This window comes from Pelodiscus sinensis, chromosome 13 (genome assembly GCF_049634645.1).
Source record: "Pelodiscus sinensis isolate JC-2024 chromosome 13, ASM4963464v1, whole genome shotgun sequence".
Classification (NCBI taxonomy): Eukaryota; Metazoa; Chordata; order Testudines; family Trionychidae; genus Pelodiscus; species Pelodiscus sinensis.
The window spans coordinates 17774939-17797666 of NC_134723.1; positions in this window are offsets into that span (position 1 = coordinate 17774939).

A 22728-nucleotide genomic window follows, 5' to 3' on the forward strand; every position below is an offset into this window, starting at 1 on the left:
TCACACTAAGCACTGCTGTTCTCCACTCTGGACAGCAAGAAGCCTCACAAGCAAATCCCCTCACACATGCCAGCCTTCCCTGTGCCACAACCAGCCCCTCTCCTTACACTGGTGAGAGGTTATAAACCCATGTCACCAAGGCCAGGGGAGCAGGTGAAAGGCAGCACGTCAGGGGTTGTGAGAACTGCCCAGCCTTTAGCCCAGTGGTGAGCGCCACTGCCCCTGGATGTAAAAGACAAGATGTCAGAGCTCTGGTCTCGCACCCCCCATTTCTCCGTGGACGGACTGTTCTGGAGTCACCCGTCAGAAAAATGTCATGCTCAGTTTGACCCCACCTTGGCTCCCTGCCATGGTGTGGTTGCTACTGTGTGATCCAGGGGCACCTCTGTTATGGCAGGTGGGTCTGGGCACTGCTGAGAGGGTCAAATCAGGGTGAATTTCTCAGAACCAGGGCTACTTATAGCTCAAACTTGGGGTCCTCCCCTGTAAGGCACCAAACTGATCACACTGAGCACTGCTGTTCCCCACTCTGGACAGCAAGAAGCCCCAGGAGCAAATCCCCTCAGATCCCCCAGCCTTCCCAGTGCCACAACCAGCCCCTCTCCTTACACTGGTGAGAGGTTATCAACCCATGTCACCAACTCCTGACAGGTTCCCCCAGTCCCAAAGGACTAGCCACAGTCCCAGGTCAATTCATACCTCAGGCCTTCCCCACAAGAGCACGCTGGGCCAGAACTTTAGCATCTAATATCTCAGGGTATGTCTACACTACCCCCCTAGTTCGAACTAGGGGGGTAATGTATGCATACCGAACTTGCTAATGAAGCCCAGGATTTGAATTTCCCGGGCTTCATTAGCATAAAGCCGGCTCCGCCATTTTTAAAAGCCGGCTTGTTCGAACCCCGTGCCGCGCGGCTACACGCGGCACGGGCTAGATAGTTCGAACTATGTAGCCATTCCGATCTATCTGTACACCTCATTCCACGAGGCGTACAGATAGTTCGGAATAACTACATAGTCCGAACTATCTAGCCCGTGCCGTGTGTAGCCGCGCGGCACGGGGTTCGAACAAGCCGGCTTTTAAAAATGGCGGAGCCGGCTTTATGCTAATGAAGCCCGGGAAATTCAAATCCCGGGCTTCATTAGCAAGTTCGGTATGCATACATTACCCCCCTAGTTCGAACTAGGGGGGTAGTGTAGACATACCCTAAAGGTTTAATAATGAAAGAAAGAAAAGGTCGAGAGTGAAATTGTCACAGAGAATACATCACACACATCAGTCACCCAGTTCTTGATGCAGGCTCTTAGCAGAGATGTTACAAACCACCAGCTTACAAGTCTCTGGAGCACATCCTATGTCAGGATGGGTCAGCAAATCCTTCTGGGCCTCCTGTCCCTAGCAAAGAGTGAAGGGCAAGAGCAGAGGGCAAGAGCGAAGACAAGTTGGAGGCACCCTCAGGATACTTTTATAATCTTCCCATGAGGAGGGAAAATCCATTCCTCCTCTGGGTGCTGGTTCCTTATGACCCACAAACCAGTTTCTTCCTTTCTAGGGAAGTAACCATGGAGTATCCAGGTGTGTCCTTCTCAGGCCTGAGGCCATTCTGTTCTCCTCAGGTGTTAATTGGCAACACTCAAGAGCCATTGTCCATGCTGTATGGAACAACCGTCCCTCCCAGAAGAAAACATGTACAATATGAGTACAAATCCCATATTGATAACTTCACACACAGATTGTACAGGTGTATGAGGAGCCTAGAGAGAGCCGGCAGAGCTGAAGCTTTCGTTTGACACCCCACATGTCCCACTTTGCACAGAATTTGGGGCAAACATACACCAGTGCGTTCAGCAGTGATCTGCCTGTTCACCTTAAAATCCAATTATGTGACAACTTCCCTTAGCCTGTAGCAAGCCCCATATCCCAAGGGTGACAAGTAACAGAGAGGCCAGAGGGTGACCCTCTCCCATCTACTTATCCCTCTCTGGGGAACAAGGTAATGTCACCTTCCCCCACAGCAGGAGACGACTAAACCCTCTCAGGGTTTGTTAAGCAGAACAGCTGAGTCATTCGACATCCTATGGGCAGGGTTACCACAGACTCAACGTATGCTGGGAGCGGCATTACAAGCATCTTCAGCAGCAAAGCTAGCTCTATGCACTAACTCTGCCAGCAGCAAAACCACATGGCAGACACCAGCCATGGCCCCGCCTTCCTGTAAGTGATCCGGCAGGAAGTAGTACAACTTCCCCTACTACAGCCAGCTGCATTGTATCCTGCACACTCAGGGTATGTTTACACTAGCTCGTTAATTTGAGCTAGGTAGGCAAATCAGGCAACCGGAGTTGCATATGAAGCCCGGGATTTAAATATCATTTGCATGTTCCCATCCGGCTGCTATTTTTAAATCCCCTTAGTTCGAACGAACTGCCCGTGGCTACATGTGGCAGTTTAAAGTTAATCTGAACTAAGTCCTTAGTTCGGATTAACTGTTACACCTCATTCCACGAGGAGTAACAGTTAATCCGAACTAAATCAAGAGGTTTGTTATTCTGAGGATCAGAAGGTCAAACTCTGATCCATGATATGGTATCAGGTCAACTCTTTCTTTCTGGCAAGGAATGAAAACAAATAAAAATTAAGTTAAATTTTTAAAGGTCTATAAAATCAATCAAATCAATTAAAATGCTAATAAAAAGGATGAGGTCTCAATATTAGCATTGCTGATGATAAACTTGCTTAGTTTAATTTCAGTTTTATCCTTACCATCTAAAAAAATTTCATCTGAGCTAAAATTTTATTTGACGGTGACGGTAACGCAACATGCATTCAACCCCCAAACACTAAATATGGTAGAAGCTCTTTTGAGTTTCTCTACACTACATTAGTGACAGAAGACTTGTTGGTGAAGCTAGTATATATTAATAATACCTTATTAATAATATATTAAATTGCACTATATCCTTTCATCACAAAGGATCCCAATGTGCTTTGCGAACAGAAATTAGTGTTAGATGCAACCTTTAAAAATGGCCTCAACCTTTTTAAAAGTAGTTAGCTTTTATTTAGTAATAGCCAATTAGCCCGTCATAAGACAAGATTTTCAGGTCTTCTCTCCTGAGCTCTCTCGCTCTGTTTCTCTCTTTCTCTCTCTATCTACTGCCTCCCCCCTCTCTCTCAGCTCTCCTCTGCCTCCTGCCTCTTTCTCTGTCTCTTTCTTTCTCTTCTCCCCCTCCTGCTTCTCACTCTCCCTTTCTCTTCTCCTCCTCCTCCTGCCTCTCTCTCCCCTCTGTTTCTCCCCGTCCCTCTTCCCCTTCCCCTTCCTCCCCACCGTGGCGCTTGGCTGAGTGCTGCCTGCTCAGCCGGGCTGCCGCGAGGGAGGGGGTCAGGGCGGTGACGTACATGGCTGGGGCTGGGGCTGAGGCTGGGGCCGTATACATCACTGCACTCCCTTCCCCTCCCATCCTGGGGGAGCCCAAACAGCCCCTTGCGATGCTGGCTCCCCCAGCGGCCCGGCTGAGGGGCGCAGCACTCAGCTGAGTGCAGGGACGGATATAGGGCAGGGCGAGCAGGGCAGCCGCCCCAGGCCCCGTGCTTCAAGAGGCCCCGTGCATGCGCCATGTCAAAGGGGGGGCCACTCAAAATTGTGCTGCCCTGGGCCCCGCAAAATCCTCATCTGCCCCTGGCTGATTGCCACAGCAGGAGGGGAAGGGGAGCAGTGACGTACACGGCCCTATCCCCTGGCCGTGTGTGTCACCCCCCCACCCCTTTCCCCTCCCTCCGAGGCGGCTCAGCTGGGTGTTGCGCGCTCAGCCAGGCCACTGCGGGGGAGGAGGGGTGGGGTGGTGATGTATACGGCCAGGGGGCGGGGCTGTCTACATCACCACCCCCTCCCCTCTCCCGCGGCGGCCCGGCTGAGGGGCGCACCACTCAGCGCCACGGCGGGAGGAGGAAGAGGGGGCAGTGATGGACACAGCCCTGCCCCCTGGCCATATACATCACCACCCCGCCCCCCCTTCCTGTCCCACCGGGCCCACCTGAGCGGCACTCAGCTGGGCTCTGGCGGGGGAGCAAGTGGCGGCAAGTGGCCCATGGCTGCACACCCCCCTTTCGCCAGGTCTGCTTCCTGCCCCCCTCCTCCCGTCCAGCCCCACGGCCCCTGATCTCCCCCCAGCTCTGCTTCCCACCCCCTCTTCCTGCCGGCCGTCCCCACGGACACCTCCCCGCCAGCGCTGCTTCCCTCCCCCCTTCCTCCAGGCCCCTCCATCCCCTCTTACAGCCCCCGATCCACCCCCAGGTCTGCTTCCCACCCCCCTTCCGGCCAGCCCCGCCTCCTTCCCCACCCTGCATGGCGCCCCGCCCTCCTTCCCCTCCCTTCCCATCCGTGGCACGCTGTGCTGCTCCCAGCTGAATGGCGCTCCTGCCGGACTCCGCTGCTCCCCAAAGGGCCACTTACCGCCGCTTGCTCCCCCGCCAGAAGCGCCGCTCAGCTGGGAGCGGCACAGCACACCACAGCGCACCACGCAGGGAGGGGAAGGAGGTGGGACTGGCCGGAAGTGGGGTGGAAAGCAGAGCTGGGGGGGAGCATTGGGAGCTGTGAGACTGGAGGGGAGGATGGGGGGGCGGAGGAAGGGGAAGGGAACCAGCGCTGGTGGGGGGAGTGTCCGGGGAGCCGTGCAGCCCGAACTGCCACAGAGCAAGGGGAAGGGGGCGGGGCACTGATGTGCACAGCCAGGGGGCATGGCCATGTACATCAGCGTTACAGACACAGACACTGGGCTACTATCATATACATGAGTGAAACTCAGTGTTGGAGTTGACTTCTAATCACTGGACTTAAACAAATGCTATCCTGAATTGGAACCTAAAATTGCTGAATAAATTAATAATTGGAAATTATCCCTTCATCTATAACGTACTGCCTCAGTCACAAACAAGACTGAATGTCCATACACAATTCTTATTCTTAGTTGATAAAATGTTGCATGTCCCTACCCAGCCTGTGAAAGTATTTTCAGAAAACACTGAAAAGTAGCTATGTTATGTGATTGAAATCCACAGTTCATTCTGATACAAATACATTACAACTACCCATCAGCATAAGAGTCTGCAAACTATTATGCGGGTGATTGCACTGAAATTAATATATGCATTTATTTGGCATGTCTCCAGAAATGCCACATAAAGGACATGAATAAAATAACAATAGTTGCTCATTTGTCATTGGTCTTAATATACCTTTGTTGTGATCACTGCTTAGTGCTTCATACTGGTTATTAAAAATGTAATGGAAATAGCCCTGGAGGGAGACCCAAAATGTATTTGTTAAACTCTTACAAAGCACACCTGAGCTCTTGGACTTGATTAGACTGCTTTGAATGTCAGCTGGTGTCTAAGCAAGCCAGTGGATTTGACCACAAGCTGTATGTCTCATTGGATGAATTACCCATTCTTTCAATTCTTGCAAGGAAGTCACTGCTGCCTGGAATTCTGTCTTCAGCTCTCTTGCTCACGTCTCCTTCAATTTCAGTGGGAGCTGAGGGCACTCATAGCCATGTACGATATGGCCCACAGAGCCCCAATCAGAGTAACCTTTGATGGCATGCATCCTGACTCAAGAGCCAGAAACAACCGCTTCTGGCAGCCCAGAATTCTATCTCTGTTTGTATTCAATTGGCCAATCAGGTTTATTTAAACATACTTTTTTGTCAGGATGGTTGCTGCTCACCTCTAATCATCTATCTTCATCAGGCTCTAAGGATTTATACTTTATTTCTCCTAAAGGACTTTCCTAAAGGAAAAAGTGTATCTTTTTCCACAAATGTTCACCAAACATCCACCTGAACGGGGCACAGAAATTGTGCTGCATGCTCATGGGCTGTGTCTAGACTGGCAAGTTTTTCCAGAAAATCAGTCGCTTTTCCAGAAAAACTTGCCAGCTGTTCACACTGGCCACTTGAATTTCCAGAAAAGCACTGACGATCTCATGTAAGATTGTCAGTGCTTTTCCGGAAATACTATGCTGCTCCTGTTCGGGCAAAAGTCTTTTTCTGAAAGACTTTTGCGCAAAAGGGCCAGTGTAGACAGCAGAGATTTGTTTTCCGCAAAAAAGCCCCGATCGCGAAAATGGCGATCGGGGCTTTTTTGCGGAAATGCGCGTCTAGATTGGCCATGGACGCTTTTCTGCAAAAAGTGCTTTTGCAGAAAAGCGTCCTGCCAATCTAGACACTCTTTTCCGAAAATGCTTTTAATGGAAAACTTTTCTGTTAAAAGCATTTCTGGAAAATCATGCCAGTGTAGACGTAGCCATATTGTATGAGAAAGCAGCAACAACAGGAGATGCAATGCAAGAGGGATGTCCTCTTGAGAGTGCAGATGCAATACAATCCCAGAGAGCCTGCATTCCTGCAACCATCCTCTTTGCCCTTCCTAGTACAGCAGTGGTAGCTGTGGAGCTTTTTGCTTTTACACACCACAGGAGTATATTACTTCCTGCTCTAGAAGCAGGAAATCAAGAGAGTAAAAGGTAGACAAAGCACAGTAATAATGTTATGCCAATTAGCCTTACAAGGTAAGGGCTGTTGCTAAAGGATGATGCCTTGCTGAATGCGGATCTTTATCTGCCTTGTTTCTGGTCAGTAAGTCCCACCCAGATCCACATAATGTCACAGACAATAAGTCGGTAGATGGAATGACGCTGGCTCTGCAGAACTTACTTGCTAGAAACAGTGGAATTGCTATGGCCTATCTAAATCAGTATCCTATATCCATATCAGATGGCTTGGAGGAAGGTATGAGAACTGCAGCATGAACAACTATGGAACAGCTAACCTTCTGATGACAGGTCCCGCATTCAGAGTGATCTGGAGTTCTTGTTTAACTGGGCTCCAGCAAGCAGTCTACATTTTAGTATGACCACATGAAAATATATACATTTGAGAACAAAGAAAGTAGGCCATCCTTACAGGATGCCAGCTCTATATTGGGAAACATTAGACACAAAAAAGATTTGGTGGTCATGGTGGATAATCAGCAGAAAATGAATTCAGTGTGATCCTGTGATCAAGAGAGCCAATGCAATCATGGGATGAAGCAATAGTGCATCAATCATAAATTAGAGTAAAAATGTTATTTGCCTCTATATTCACCACTGTTACAACTGCTATTGGAATAACGTGGCTGGTTCTGGTGCCCCCAATTGAAGAAAGATGTTGGTAAATTGGAGAGAGTTCAGAAAAGAGCCATGAGAATAGTTAAAGGAATAGGAAACTGCCTCATGTTGACAGATTCAAAGAGTTCAGTCGATTTAGCTTAACAAAGAGGAGGTGAGGGGGTGATCTGTTCATAGTTAATACATGTCTACACAGGGAACACATTTGATAATGGGCTCTACAGTCTAGCACAGAACTGCATAAAGTAATCCAATGGATTGAAGTTGAAGCTAAACAAATTCAGACTGGTAACCAGTGTTCCCTATAAGCTGACCATTTGGGTGGCCACTCAGGAGAGATTCAAATGTGCCCCCCTCTCCTCAGCAGCCATGTTGTTTCTACTGGTGGTGCATGTCTGCACATGCCTTGGTACACATGACAAAATTTATTCTGAACATGGATGGAAAAAATTAGAGGGAACATTGCTGGCAACAAGGCATACATTTTTAACAGTGGGTATGTCTACATAGTGTCTACACAGCAAAATCACTATTTTGAAATAAAATCGAAATAGCGGAGGGCTTATTTCTAATTTGGTAAACCTCATTCTACGAGGAATAATGCCAAATTTGAAATAGCTTTTTCAAAAGAAGTGCTGTGTAGACACTTATTTCAAAATAGGGGGCCTCCAGCCTTCCCAGGTTGCCCTGGTGGCCACTCCAGCCTCAACCAAGAATACTTCTCTCCCTCCCCGCCTCCCCAGAGCCCTTAAAGGGGTAGACTCTGGCCACAGTGCCTGTGCCAGCTCCAAGCCTGCCAGCCCAGAGCCAGCAGTCACTGCCCTGACCCCGTGGCCCCAAAACATGAGCCAGCAAGCCATTGGCAGCCAGCCCTCCACCGCTCCCCAGAGCAGTCTGCCAGCTCCCAGGAGCCTGACAGGGCCCGGAGAAGGTGGGTGCATTCCTAGTCAAGGGTGGAGTTCATGGACCTTATTCAGGTTTGGGGGGATGCCCCCAATGTTCATGATCTCCACACTAGATGGAGGAACGTGGCTGTCTATGGCAGGATAGCTGCCAGCCTGGCCACCAAAGGCCACATGCAAACCCAGGAGCAAGTTTGCATGAAAATCAAGCTTCCCCTCCCCCTTCTTCCTCTTGCTTCCCTCTTCCAGCTCCCTCCTCCCCTCTCCCACCTCCTTTCCCCAGTCTCACCAGAGTTTCATTCCCTCCTCCTCTGCCCCCCAGTTTTGTTAAATAAAGAGAGTTTGTGTTCATGGAAATATGTGTATTTTATTTGACATCAGGAAGCGGGGTAAGGGAGGGGTAACTGGAAGGATGTGAGGGAGGAATGAGGTACAAGCCCCCAGTGGGGCAGACCAGGGAGGCTCTTAGTGCTCCTCAGGGTGGAAGCTCTCCTGCAGAGCCTCCTGGATACTGACAGCCCCTCAATGGACCTCCTGGATGGCAGCCTGCAAAAAGTGGAGCCAGGCTCGCAGCAACGCATCCAAGAGAAGCACCAGAGTGCCCAGAGGCAGCTCTGACTCCATGTTGCATAGTGCTGTGGTGTCCCGAGTGAGGGCAATCAGCGCACGCAGAGACAAAATGCTTTGCTGTCCCTCATTGAGGTAGACAAGCAAGCAGGGAAACCTGAGAACTGGCTGTCTGAAGGGTGGGGGGAGGGTCCCTTTAAGCACAGACCTCAGATAGTCTCAGGCAGCAGCCCCACACAGTAAGTCCTGACCTGGTGCCCTGCTGGAACTGGATCTGGCCAGCCTTAAATGTGATTCAGAGTCCACTCAGTGTGGACACGCTATTTCAAAATAGCAAAATGCTATTTCGAAATGCATTTTGTGTGTAGACGCATTATTTTGAAATAAGCTATTTTGAAATAACACTGTAGTGTAGACACACCCAGTGAGAATAACCATCCATTGGAGCAATTTACCAAGGGTTGTGGTGTATTTTAACAATTTTAAAACAAAGAGTAGATTTTTTTCTAAAACCTCTGCTCTATTATGATGGAGGTGTGTGGCGTGGTTACTGGAAAGAATTTGTTTGAGGCTATCTATAGGCGAGAATTGGCCTTTCCCCCAAGGCCTCTGAGAGTGTGGGGTCATTTTCCAGGATAGAGTGTAGATTGTTGATAATACATTGGAGGGGTTTAAGTTGAGGACTGTAGGTGATAACAGCGGAATTCTGTTATTTTCTCTTTTGGACCTGTCTTGAAGTAGTTCATGTCTGGGTACTTTTTTGGCTATGGCAAGCTATTTTTAATCTCCAGGTGGGTATTTCAGTTTTAAGAATGCTCTATATAGATCCTGTAGGTGTTTGTCTCTATCTGTGGGATTGGAGCAAATCCAGTTGTATCTTAGGGGTTGGCTATATACAATAGATTGGGAAATGTGTCTGGGATGAAAGCTAGAGGCATGAAGGTAAGTGTAGCAGTCGGTAGGTTTCCGGCAGTGCTTTTTTGTGTGTTGGTACTGCCCAGTATGTAGTACCAGCACCTCCAGTCAGAGCTTACCTGGAAAGAACAGACACTACCAGCACCTCTGTAATGAAAATGGCTGACAGTCAGCTGGGTCTTAAAGGGTACCAGCACCATTTTTTTTAAAAACAAAAAAAGCATAGGGTGGTGGAAATTTGTCCACCATTTAATAGTACTGTAGTGTCAAGGAAGTGGATCTCTCATGTGGACTAATCCAGGCTGAGGTTGATGGTGAGATGAAAGTTGTTGAAATTAATGTGAAATTCTTCAAGGGTTTCTTTCCCAGGGTCCATATGATGAAGATGTCATCAATGTAGCTTAAGTACACAGGAAGTCAGACTACATGATCAGAGGCTTTGGGATCTATGTATGGAGTTGTGCCTTAAAGCTGAAAGTGAGGATGAGGAATTTGAAATAGATGTGGAAGATCAGGAGCAGCCATCAGCAAGACTAGTAAAAGGAAATGACCTGTGGTCAGAATCCTATGAGAGAAAGGTATGTACAGGACCTGCAAATCCTTAGTTACGTACAGAGCCCACACTCATGAAATTAACTGACTTGAATGAGTCTGTCTATGTGAGTGGGAATTGGCAGGTTTGTGCCAAGAAATTGAGACCTATCAACAGTTAGTAAATGATGTATCCTACAACTAAAAATGAATAAGGGACAATGCATGGAAATGTTCAATATACTGTTTTAAACAATAAAGCTACATCTACTCTACCCAGTCTTGCACAAGAACATATGCAAATGAGGCACAGCAATGAATATCACCACGCCTCATTTGCATACTTAATGAGTCACCATTTTTGCGCAAGGGCCTTTTGTGCAAGAAGGAGCAGTCTACACTGCTCCTTCTTGCACAAAACCCCCTTTTGCACAAGAGCCATTCTGCCTGAAAATAAGCAGCAGAATGGCTCTTGCACAAGAGGGGGTTTTGTGCAAGAAGGAGCAATGTAGACGGCTCCTTCTTGTACAAAAGCCCCTTGAGCAAAAATGGCGGCTCATTAAGTACTCAAATGAGGTGCGGCAATATTCATTGCTGTGCCTCATTTGCATATGACAGGGCAGTGTAGACATAGTAAGTCTCCTGACTCCTTTTGTTTTGCTCACATCTTTGTATGTGGAGAAAGATCGTTTTACACACACACATTCACACAAACACACACACTATGTACATGTTCACTATCATTGTTATATTTGCATTACTATAGTGCTGAGTTGTAATTAATTAATTAATTAATTAATTAGTGTGTTTGTTTGTTGGTTTGTATTCATAATTCACCACAAAATTGACTGGAAAAAACCCAGCAACAGTGAGGGCTGCAATGGAATCTGAAAGGTAAATAAATGAACACATGGGCAACATAATGTTCCCATCGTCTCCTGAAAGCAAAACAAATCCAGTGAGGAGCGGATCTGTGTCAACAACAGTGGATGTTCATTTACAGGAAAACAATCATATATATAGTAGCCCAATGTCTGTGACTCTGTAACGCTGAAATGCTGGCTGTTCCCTCTGGCAGCACTGTTGCCTAAGTCACGTCCTTTGCCTCCCGCCATGGTGCTCGGTTGACTTCTGCACCACTCAGCTGGGCCGCCGCAGGAGAGCAAGTGGCACAAGCAGCCGTTTGCTCCGCTTGCTCCCACGTGGCTTCCACATGGCAGCCCGGCTGAGCAGCGCAGAAGTCAGCCAAGCACCATGGCGGGAGGTGAAGGGGGGCAGGGCGGTGACATACACGGCCAGGGGGTGGGGCCTGGATGAGCGTGCATCCCCAACCGAGAGAGAGGAGGGCGGAGAAGAGTGGAGGAGACAGAGAGAAGACATAGAGGAGAATGGAGGAGAGTGGAGAGAGAGTAAGAGGCAGAAGGAGGAGAAGAGAAAGAGAGAGGCAGGAGGTAGAGGAGGGGGGAGGCAGTAGGAGGAGGAGAAAGAGAGAGATGGAGCGAGAGATCAGAGGCTCAGGAGAGAAGATCGAGATAGAAAGGGAATAGGATGTGGAGGAGAGACCCAAAAATCCCGTCTTATGACGGGCTAATTGGCTAGTTATATAAGACTGAACAAATATCCCATACGTGGAGGTCAGGAAAAAAACACCATAGTGGCAACCAGAACTAGCAAAATATTTTTCTTTACACCTTGTCAGCCCCTCATCAAACATTCTCTCTCAAGGCATCTCAAGATGTATTGTTGTACTTTGCTTTAAATTATCAAAAATCCCAACTCGGTGTTATATATTGTAGACTGTCTCTCTGCCATCCAAATGACATGTTAAAGCTTTCCTCATTACCAGGGTCCCCTTGTGGATGCCATTCCTGCAAGCTCTTTTCAAGCAGAACATCAAGAGGAGCGCCACGCCTGGAGCTTAATAAAGGAAACCTCCGAATCTCTTATTTATAAGAAGTTCAAATAAGGTTTGGAGTCAGGATGATCCTAATTAAAATACAATTCAAGGGCTACATTCTGAGATGGAAACAGCTTTCAGTGTAACCTAAAATAGCTGTAATTGCTTTGCATTGGAACTGGATTACCTGAGTGACATTTCTCTCTGTGCTATGCTATTGCAATTGAGAGTATGTGAGTTGCAAGAGCTTGCTATAAATGGAAGGGAGCAGCAGGATTCTCTGTTGAAGGCCTCTTAGCTTTGAAATTCTCTGCCTGCAAATTGGCCCACCAGAGTTTGGATTAGTAAACCTCTGAGGTTGAAGTTCTGTCTCCCCAGGCATGTGAGGAATTGATGGGTTAGAAATGGTGTATATAATGAGAGCAGGGATTATTACCCGATGACTTACTGCCAATGACAGTTCACGAATTATTGTCCTGAATAGTGACTCTTTAATTTATGTTGTGGATCCAGTTCCTCTGAGTTTCTTTACAATACATGGTTGAATGTTCAGTTTCAAAATCTATTATGATGGCTCACTGCTGTGCTGTGCATTGCTGTGTTCATAGCTATGCTGCACACAACTATCTGTGATTTCAGAAACACAGCTTCTGCAAAGGTACAAGATGTAATGGAACTGAATCTGGAAACAGGTGGTATAGAATGATGGAATGGGGTCAGTGAAATAAAAACTGCCCAAACCTACCACTTAATCTATTATGATTTTCTGAGATTCTGTATGTTGGACTCATTCAGAATTTAAGTGGTGAATTTTCAAAGGGAAAAAATACCCTCTTCATTGGGTTGTTTTCCATTTAATCCCACTTCTGCTCCAAATACTCTTTATCTGAGAGGTAGGTAGGGAATGGCTAAGCACTAATGGCTGCCGTAATTATACTTGTTGGACCTATTGGTTACTGTGATATAAACAAAGCTGGCTTAATATTTGGAAAGAAAGGTTAATTATTTCCTCCTATATTTTGTTGAAATATTTTACAATCACATGGTCAGAAAAAGAGAGCTCGAGATTTTGCACAAGTTGTCCAATTTTGTATTGAAAAATATGTTGATTCTTTTACCAACTCTGATTATAAATGTAAAAAATATGTATTTCAAATCTGAGAAACATTTTTACCTCATTTCACACATAGCCATGATTAAAGAGATCACTAGATTATCTCATGGCCCCTTCTTGCCTAAAATTCTATGACTATAACTCTATGAAAATCTTTGGAGTTTTGTGCAAAAATCAGAGTGTGACCCATTTGTTTGGATGTATTTTCTCTCTGCTACAACTAGGCATTCATAAGTGGAATTGACAGAAATTGGGTTATGTGACAGACACATATCTGTGCAGTTCCCAGTGATTTTATTTACAAATTCCTTCCATCTCACAAATAGTTACAGTACTTGCTCAACACAGTGTACAAAATGCTTGAAATAGACCTAATAACAAAGATTGTGTGTGAGTGACTTCACCAGAGGCAATAAATGTACCTACATCATGTTTAAAATAAATTATTGTGACAAAACTGACCCTTCTACTGTTTGCACAATGTTACACATTATCGCCTAACTGTAAAATGGAACTTTCCAAACATTATGTGCAGTGCTGACCTATATTGGACTAATAAAAATGAACTTTGAGCATCAGGGACAAAATGTTAAGGACCATTTTGATGCAAAACATAGAGGCAACATTAAAGCAGAGAGGACAATTACCTAATTTCCTGAATGGAGGGATTTGATTTCACTTTTCATCTGTTCCGTCTCTAATTCATTCAAGATTCATTTCATCTCATTACACATTTGGTAGTAGAGGAGACTTTAGAATATTTTAAAATTTCTGAGGCAAAGGTAACATGGTATCTGTGAGTATCCTCAGATTAGAAAGAAACATGACAATTCAATCTTCAAGCTGCTTTATACTGAGCACCTGTTTCCAAAGACAGCATTGTCTGGGATGTAACATGGGATGGGCCACAAAATAAACACAGACACCTGATCAATCACAGCTTTTATTAAATAGCCAGTTGAACTGGATCAACCAGACCTAAAGTAGGTAGGAAGTAAAGCCCATGTGATATGTGAATTAGTTCAGTGTGTGTTGTAGTAGACAGACAGCAAACAATGCAAAAATCAAATAAAAAAAAATCCTGCTTTGCGTTTCTGATCTCTGACACTAGGGCCGTCACTTCATGTCATGATAATTCCATTTTACTGTGAGCCCACAGGAAGAGGAGGAAAAGTAAACAGTACATTGCTCATCTGCTGATCCAGAGCTCCTGCAAGCAGAGGGAGGCTTCTTTTTTAAAACCACGTGGTTTTAAAAAATTCCCTGTACGAAGTTGCTGCTCACTACTCCAGCCCTGCTTTAGTCCTCTGCAGAAGGGTGGGCTAGGCATAGGAAATAGCTGGGAAGCACTTCTATCCCCTTTTCACTCTGCACAGGGAGGTGGGATGACACCGTGCTGATCCAGTAAGAGTAGCTGAGGTATCCCAGGGAAGGCCTTATTTGATCTGTGCTTTAAATATCTGTGGTTACACTCTTAGGATATTGAGTGCCATAGGCTGGGCTAGCTGAAACAGAAAGGCCTGAGGTTGGGAGTACGTGAATTCCATGTCTACTCCTACAAAATTCCCTACACAAAGCCTAATTTCTCAGGTAAATTTCAACCTATAGCAGATCATTTAAGATTAGATTGTGTAAGTCTTATGTAACCATACCCCTGATGGCACAGTGAGTCGGGACTGAACCCAGGACATCTGGATCATTAGCTTCTACTACCATCAATGAAAATAATCAGGCCAGGTAGCTTGAAGGAAGTAAAACTCTTTACAAGGTTCAGCCAGTAGATGGAAACAAAGTCACTCTTGGGTAATGTGTTTCATGCTTTCACACAGATAAGAACTGAGTCAGTGAGCAGCTCTACTGTTTGCTCACATGAGTATGTGCTCAACAACGTAAGGGTTGTGCAGTGGGACTGTTGATCTTCAGCACATAAGAACATAAGAATGGCCATAATGGGTCAGACCTATGGTCCATCTAGCCCAGTATCCTGTCTTCCAACAGTCACCAATACCAGATGCCCCAGCAGGAGGGAACACAACAGGTAATCATCACATGATCCCTCTCCTCTCATTCATTTCCAGACAAACAGAGGCTAGAGACACCATTCCTACCCACCCTGTCTAATAGCTTTTGATGGACCTAACCTCCATGAATCCATTTAGCTTTTTTTGAACCCTTTTAAAGTCCTAGTCTTCACAACATCCTCTGGCAAGGAGTTCCACAACTTGTACACTGCGTGAAGAAAAACTTCCTTTTGTTTGTTTTAAACTTGCTGCCTATTAATTTCATTTGGTGATCCCTAGTTCTTATATTGTGGAAATAAGTAAATAACTTTTCCTAATCTCTTTTTCCACACCAGTCATGATTTTATAGACTTCTATAACATCCCTTTCCCCTTAGTCATCTCTTTCCTAAGATGAAAAGTCCAAGTCTTTTTAATCTCTCCTCATATAGGACCCGTTCCAAACACCTAATCATTTTTGTTGCCCTTTTCTGCAATGCCAATGTATTTTTTTTTATATGAGGCGAGCACATCTATATGCAGTATTCAAGATATGGGTGTACCATGGTTTTATACAGAGGCAATAAAATATTCTCTGTCTTATACTCTATCCCTTTTTTAATTACTCCTATTTGCGTTTTTGACTGCTGCTGCACGCTGACTGGATGTTTGCAGAGAACTATCCACAATGACTCCAATATTTCTCTCTCAAGTAGTTGTAGCTAAATTAGTCCCCATCATATTGTATGTATAGTTGGGATTATTTTTTTCAATGTGCTTTACTTTATATTTAACAACATTTTGTTGCTCAATCTCGTAGTTTAGTGAGATCTTTTTGAAGCTCTTCACAGTCTGCTTTGGTCTTTACTATTTTAAACCATTCTGCAAATTTTGGCACCTCACTGTTTACCCCTTTCTCTAGATCATTTATAAATAAGTTGGATAGGATTGGTCCCAGGACAGACCCTTGGGGGACACCTCTAGTTACCTCTCTCCACTCTGAAAACTTGCCATTTATTCATACCCTTTATTTCCTGTCTTTTAACCACTTATTAATCCATGAGAGGATCTTCTCTCTTATCCTATAAGAACTTACTTTACTCAAGAGCCTTTGGTGAGGGACCTTGTTAAAGGCTCTCTGGAAATCTAAGTATACTATATCCACTGGATCCTCTTGTCCACATGTTTGTTGACCCCCCTCAAAGAACGCTAGTAGATTAGTAAGGCATGATTTCCCTTTACAGAAACCATGTTGACTTTCCCCCAACAAATTATGCTCATCAATGTGACTGACGATTTAATTTTTTACTATAGTTTCAACTAATTTGCCTGGTACTGAAGTTAGACTTACTGGTCTACAATTGCCAGGATCCCTATCTGACATTACTCTTAGGCCATGTCTAGACTGGCAAGTTTTTCCGCAAAAGCATCTGCTTTTGCAGAAAAATTTGCCAGCTGTCTACACTGGCCGCTTGAATTTCCACAAGAACACTGACAATCATAGAATCATGGAAACATAGAACTGGAAGAGACCTCAGAAGGTCATCAAGTCCAGCCCCCTGCTCTAGGCAGGACCAATTCCAACTAAATCAACCCAGCCAGGGCTTTGTCAAGCCGAGACTTAAACACCTCTAGGGATGGAGACTCCACTACTTCCCTAGGTAACCCATTCTAGTGCTTCACCACCCTCTTAGTGAAATAATTTTTCCTAATATCCAACCTGGACCTCTCCCACCACAACTTGAGACCATTGCTCCTTGTTCTGCCATCTGTCACTACTGAGAACAGACTCTCTACATCCTCTTTGGAACCTCCCTTCAGGAAGTTGAAGGCTGCTATCAAATCCCCCCTCACTCTTCACTTCTGCAGACTAAACAGACCCAAGTCCCTTAGCCTCTCCTCATAAGTCATATGCTCCAGCCCCCTAATCATTTTGGTTGCCCTCCGCTGGACCCTCTCCAATGCGTCCACATCCTTTTTGTAGTGGGGGGCCCAGAACTGGACACAATACTCCAGATGTGGCCTCTCCAAAGCCGAATAAAGGGGAATAATGACATCTCTGGATCTGCTGGCAATGTTCCTCTTAATGCATCCTAATATGCCATTAGCCCTCTCATGTAAGATTGTCAGTGTTCTTGCAGAAATACTATGCTGCTCCCATTCAGGCAAAAGCCCTCTTGCGCAAATGCTTTTGCGCCAGTGTATACAATGCTGTATTGTTTTGCACAAAAAAGCCCCAATGGCGAAAATGGTGATCAGGGCTTTCTTGCGCAAAACCACATCTAGATTGGCACGGACGCTTTTCCACAAAAAGTGCTTTTGCGGAAAAACGTCCGTGCCAATCTAGATGCTCTTTTCCGTAAATGCTTTTAACGGAAAAACTTTTCCGTTAAAAGCATTTGCGGAAAATCATGCCAGTCTAGACATAGCCCTTGTGTAACATTAGTGTTGTCTAAGAATTGGGAGCAGAATTTCTGAGTATGACCACCAAACAAAATATATGAACCTGCCTAATCCTGGCAGGAGAATGAAACAATGTTCCTGGAACATGCTGACAACAGAAACTGGTGTTTCAGGTGTTGTTCTGGAAAGCTGTGTTGTACATTGTGAATCTGCATCAACTTAATGAAATGAATAAGCCAATAATACTAAAGATAATGTATCAGAGTTGGCAGAGATCAATATTGTGTAAACATCTTAATCATGCATTATTTATCTCTCTATAAAAAAAAAATCCTGCAGATCAACAGAATGTCATCATGTCAGCGTCAACAGGCGGGGGTGGTGGGGGGCGGCGATGGGCTGGGGGGTAGGTGAGAATGAGAGAGATTTCCCCCAGGGAGGAGGCAGCAGTGAGGAGGGCCCCTGTCTCAGTTCAGGGCAGCCCATTACAGTGAGTGCTGACTGGAGTGGGTGGCACCCCACTGCTGGGGGAGCTGAGGGAGCTCAGAGTGCTGCAGAGAGGAGGGGAAAGCCTGGCCCAGCTGCAGCCTGTGCTATTAGCAGGCGTAGTGTGGAAAAACCCTAGGCAAGAGGCAGCATCCACACCTCAAAGGGCTCTTTGTGCACCACCTGCCTCTCTCGCAGGCAAAGCCAAAGAGGAGGGAGCCCCGTGGACAGCATGGTCTAAGTATACTATACTGTTACGGGTAATTAGGTGTAATTAATACTGTGTATAGTTATGGTATTGTGTATAATGATGTTGTGTGATCACTATGTAAAATCAATATGGAAGCTGAGGTAATTCAAAATGGAGTCTGTCACCATGTACAGAACTGAAGGAACATGCATTGTAAACCAGTACAAGCTGGTTCTTCCCGCCTAAAAGTGCCTCTGCACACGTCACCAGTGGACTGCACACATCCCTGAAAGGGTGCACTTAGCACTAAAATCTTCACACGGACCACAAGAACTTTGTACCCTGCACTGCACTTTTGCACCCAAAACTTACATGCAAGTTTCCCGCCTTGGTCTGAATATAAGGACTGTCCCCTCAGAGGTTCGGGTCCCCGTTCCATTCTTCTCATCTGTGGTGAAGACCCAGAGGTGTTGCATTTGTCGGCTTCTGGTTCCTGTCCTGTTCCTGTGTCTCTTCACTCAAAGCTGTCTACCCTATAGTGAAGACTTGGGGCTAGCAGCTGCTTCGTTCCGTCCTGAGCGAACCCATCGAGTGCATTCCTTGAGATCACCATCACCAGGGTTCAGTGTCTCACCAGTCCATGGCAAAAGCCTGGATTTAAAGTGGGATTCTGCTACCTGCTCTGCGCTGAGAAACAGTGACACTTCCTTGGTATCCATAGCGAAGGCTTGGATTACAATTAAGCAGCATAACATCACAAGAGATCATCTGCGTGGGACGCCCTAGTGTTCCTCCCCAAGAGCTCACCACCAGCTCAAGGGTAGAAGGTCCTAGGTCCTCATCTGCTGTGTCAACATCTTGACCAGACACCTATTGAAAAGTATACCTACCTTGTATCGAGGGATCTTTTCTATCTCCTTTCTTTCTGTGGGTGAGTGTTGGACTTGTATTGCTGTTATACCAGTTTCATGTTCTTGCTTTTAAATGTACAGTATATGGTTTGGCCCTAACCCAGACTTTGAGTGTTTATTTGAAACCCACCGGTGACTGATACGGTATTGTCAGGTGGACCTCACTTCTGGTTTCAAGACCATAGATCATCATTAGAACCAGAGCCTCAATTAAATAAATTAATTATTAAAATTATTCCGTTACAGAGTCCCTTTCATAACAATATCCACAGGATCCCCTACTGGCAGCTTCCTTGTTCCTGCCCCTCCACTCAGCCCTCTCACTCACCAGCTCCAGCTCAGCCCCTCCGGTTCCCCTGCAGCAGCGAGACCGCTCTGGCACTCCAGTCTCACCACCCCAAGCTAAGACCTTGTATCCCTAGCTACCTCACTCACTGTCCTGCCGAGCAGTGGGAAAAGCCTCCTTGGCATGTGTCCCTGTGCTGCTGTCGCCCCAGCTGGGGGAGGGGGAAGGGAAGCATCGGCACCTGGGGAGCCTCGAGGCTCTCTCTCCTGCAGGATGCCAGCACTGGCACTTCAACATTGCAAGGGGATGAGACTGGAGCGTCATCACGGCCTCAGCCCCCTCAGTTACCACCCTGCTGAGAGCCCGCACCCCCAGCCCTCTCACAAATGCCCTCTGCCAAGACCCCGCACTGCCAACTCCCTCACTCACCACCCTGAGACCTTGCACCATCAGCCCCCTCACACACACCCTCCACTGAGACCCTGCACCCTCCAGCCCGCTCCTGCAACCTCTCCCCAGCCAGACACCTACCCCTAGAGAGAGGGGTGTTGGCAAGCATAGCTCTCACTCTCTAGCCATGAAAGCCACCTGAAATAGGTGGTTTGGCTTGCATAGAGAGCAGGGGGTGCAGCCCCTTAGTAATATAAATAATCTTTTCAAATGTTAGATCAAAACCAACCAAACATCTTAAGTAATATTCCATGTGCCTTCTATCATTTGATTTCTTATTTCTGTTATTTCTAATAATTCTTTGTGGCTAAAAGTCTAAGTTTCTGCTCTGTAGTTTCAGGGGGTTTCATGTATCTCAAGTGGGAATTTCAAACAGTGTTCCGTGTTGGCTTAACTCTTCCCTTAAGGAAGTCTGTGGGCCTTTTTTCTATTAGTCTTGGTAGGAACAAAGTTAGGCTACAGCTAAGTGTCTGTGAAAATTACAATAACCATGTACAACAACATATAAACAAATATGTGTCCTAAAACAATTTCTTATTATGGTGCTTTTGGCCAATTCTTGTAAAGAAAATAACAGTAGAATGGTACACCAGTGTAACTGACAAGAGGAAGCATTTAAGACACTTGTTCAGATAAATCAGGTTTAAATAGCATTCCCCAAAATAATCTCTGCTTGCCTTGCACTTCCTATTTAACTTCCCAGGGGACCGCTGCCTGTCTTTATATGCAAAGTGATATAAGGTGTATGAGCAAGATTTTCAGCTGGCGCATCACAATGTTGCTCCACTGACCCTCCAGGTTAGCCGTCTCAGAAAATGACTATTCTACTGATATACATTTTTAAATGAAATCCTGTGCTTCTGGCACATGTACAAATATTATAAAATGAAAACAAATCAGCCCAAGATTTTAAAAAACCCTCTGCCAAACTATATTGGATCTTCCACAAAGCTCTCCTGCTACCTTCTCAGAACCACACCGCCACTAAATCCCCTCTGCCTTGAAAAAGCCTGGGATATCTCATAATTCTTGTAACATGACTTCAGAATAGACCCAAAATAAAACATGGTGGATATAAATTTCACAGTTAAGATTAGAATTTTTCCTCACAATCAAACAAGTAGTGATGTCAGCAGGAATGCCTCAGTGATCAAAGGTGTCATAGTATCACACAGTGAGAGTGGAAGACCCTGCTAGCAATTGCATTGTCTTTCTGTATTGCTCAGAGTCAGAAAGTTGACCATGAAAAATCTGAGAGGGGAAACTAGATTCATCATGAAAACATGAAGGCCAGGAAGGTACCCACTTCTCCTAATATATGGGTATGTCTACACTGGAAATTGAGCAATACGTTTTTGTCATTCACAATGACAAAAGCTTTGCAGGGGCAAGCACTTCTGTAAATAGTGCACTTCTGCTGACAAAGCAAACACTGTTTTTAGGGGGTAGATATTTTTGTGGGAAAACACTGCCTGACTTTTAGTGGCACAGGTGTTTTGAGTTGTTGACACCGCCAGGTCACTAAAAGCTGTGTAGTAGAGACATATCCTAACTTAGAACAGGAGTGTATGCCTGCATTTATAGTATTCATTCATTTGTATTAATGGTGTTTGTATGACTAGGCATCCTATTGACTCAAAAGAATGAATGCCCATGATTTGTTATGATGTATGATGAGAATGAATTCATTTTATTCATAGCAAATAATTTGTAATGGTCTAAAATCCTGCTCACTTATCAGATCTTAATGGAGCATTTTGCAAAAGTCCTTCATCTGTTGTAGGCTACTCAAAACTAGACATTGGGAGACAGAGAGCAGAGGTGCTGGTACTAAGAGTTCGAGGGGTGCTCCCGTACCACCTGGCTTGAAAGTGGCTTCTATAATATAGGGCTTGCAGTTTGGCTCTGTGGCTCTCAGCACCCCCACTACACAGAATGTTCCCAGTATCCCTGATATAGAGACCCAATACTGCAGGTCTTACTCAAGTAAGCCTGATCCAAAGTCAATGGGTGTTAAGTAAGTCCTTTAGTTTCTTCAGTGCCATTCTAGTGTCCTGAGTAAATATGTAATTAGGCTTATGTGAACATATATTCATACTAGAGTAAAATACATATTTAAGCATATGTATATCAAATAAATTACTCAGTTAAATATGTATTTTGAGGTATGTATTATATACCCCAGAGACAATCATGGCTTTTTAGGTAAATATGTATTTAGGCACTTAAAAATGTCAATTTGTGACATAAGATGCTTTAATAATGTCTATAAATATATTATAATTCATAACAAATATTATGCTCTAGGCTTTTTTAGTTTGTACATGGAATTCATTGAAATCATTTTTGAGTATAGATCAATGGCATAATTGGGTTTGTGGTTTATTGACCTAAATAAATCTTAATGGCATTTTAAATCATTCTTACAGTTCTAACATGTCAATCTCACTGCCATGCATCCTCTACACTATGGTGTCTTTACGCTAAAAGTGACATTTTTGAACAAAATAATGAATGTCTACTTACAAGCAAACCATGCATCTAGAATAAACAAGAAGATTGTTTTAAATTATGTTTCCCCTGATACCCAAAGGCACTCGTCAACACTGAAGACTCATGACCTACAAACTTGTGTGATTAGTACAAATATTTAGTGTTACAATATTTTTTCAAAAACTTCAAATGGCACATTACATGAAATACTTCCTCACTGTAACAGTTTTGTTTCTGGATGTTAATCTATTAATTAAAAAAAACCCACGCTGTCCAAATAAAAAATCATATGTAGGAATTCTGGTTGCATTGAACTGCCTAGGCTTCTTTTGCTGTTCTTTTCCCAGGCATATTTCTAAATACAAATGTACCTCATTCACCAATGTGTTACTTCAGTTATGTGTTGGTGTAATTC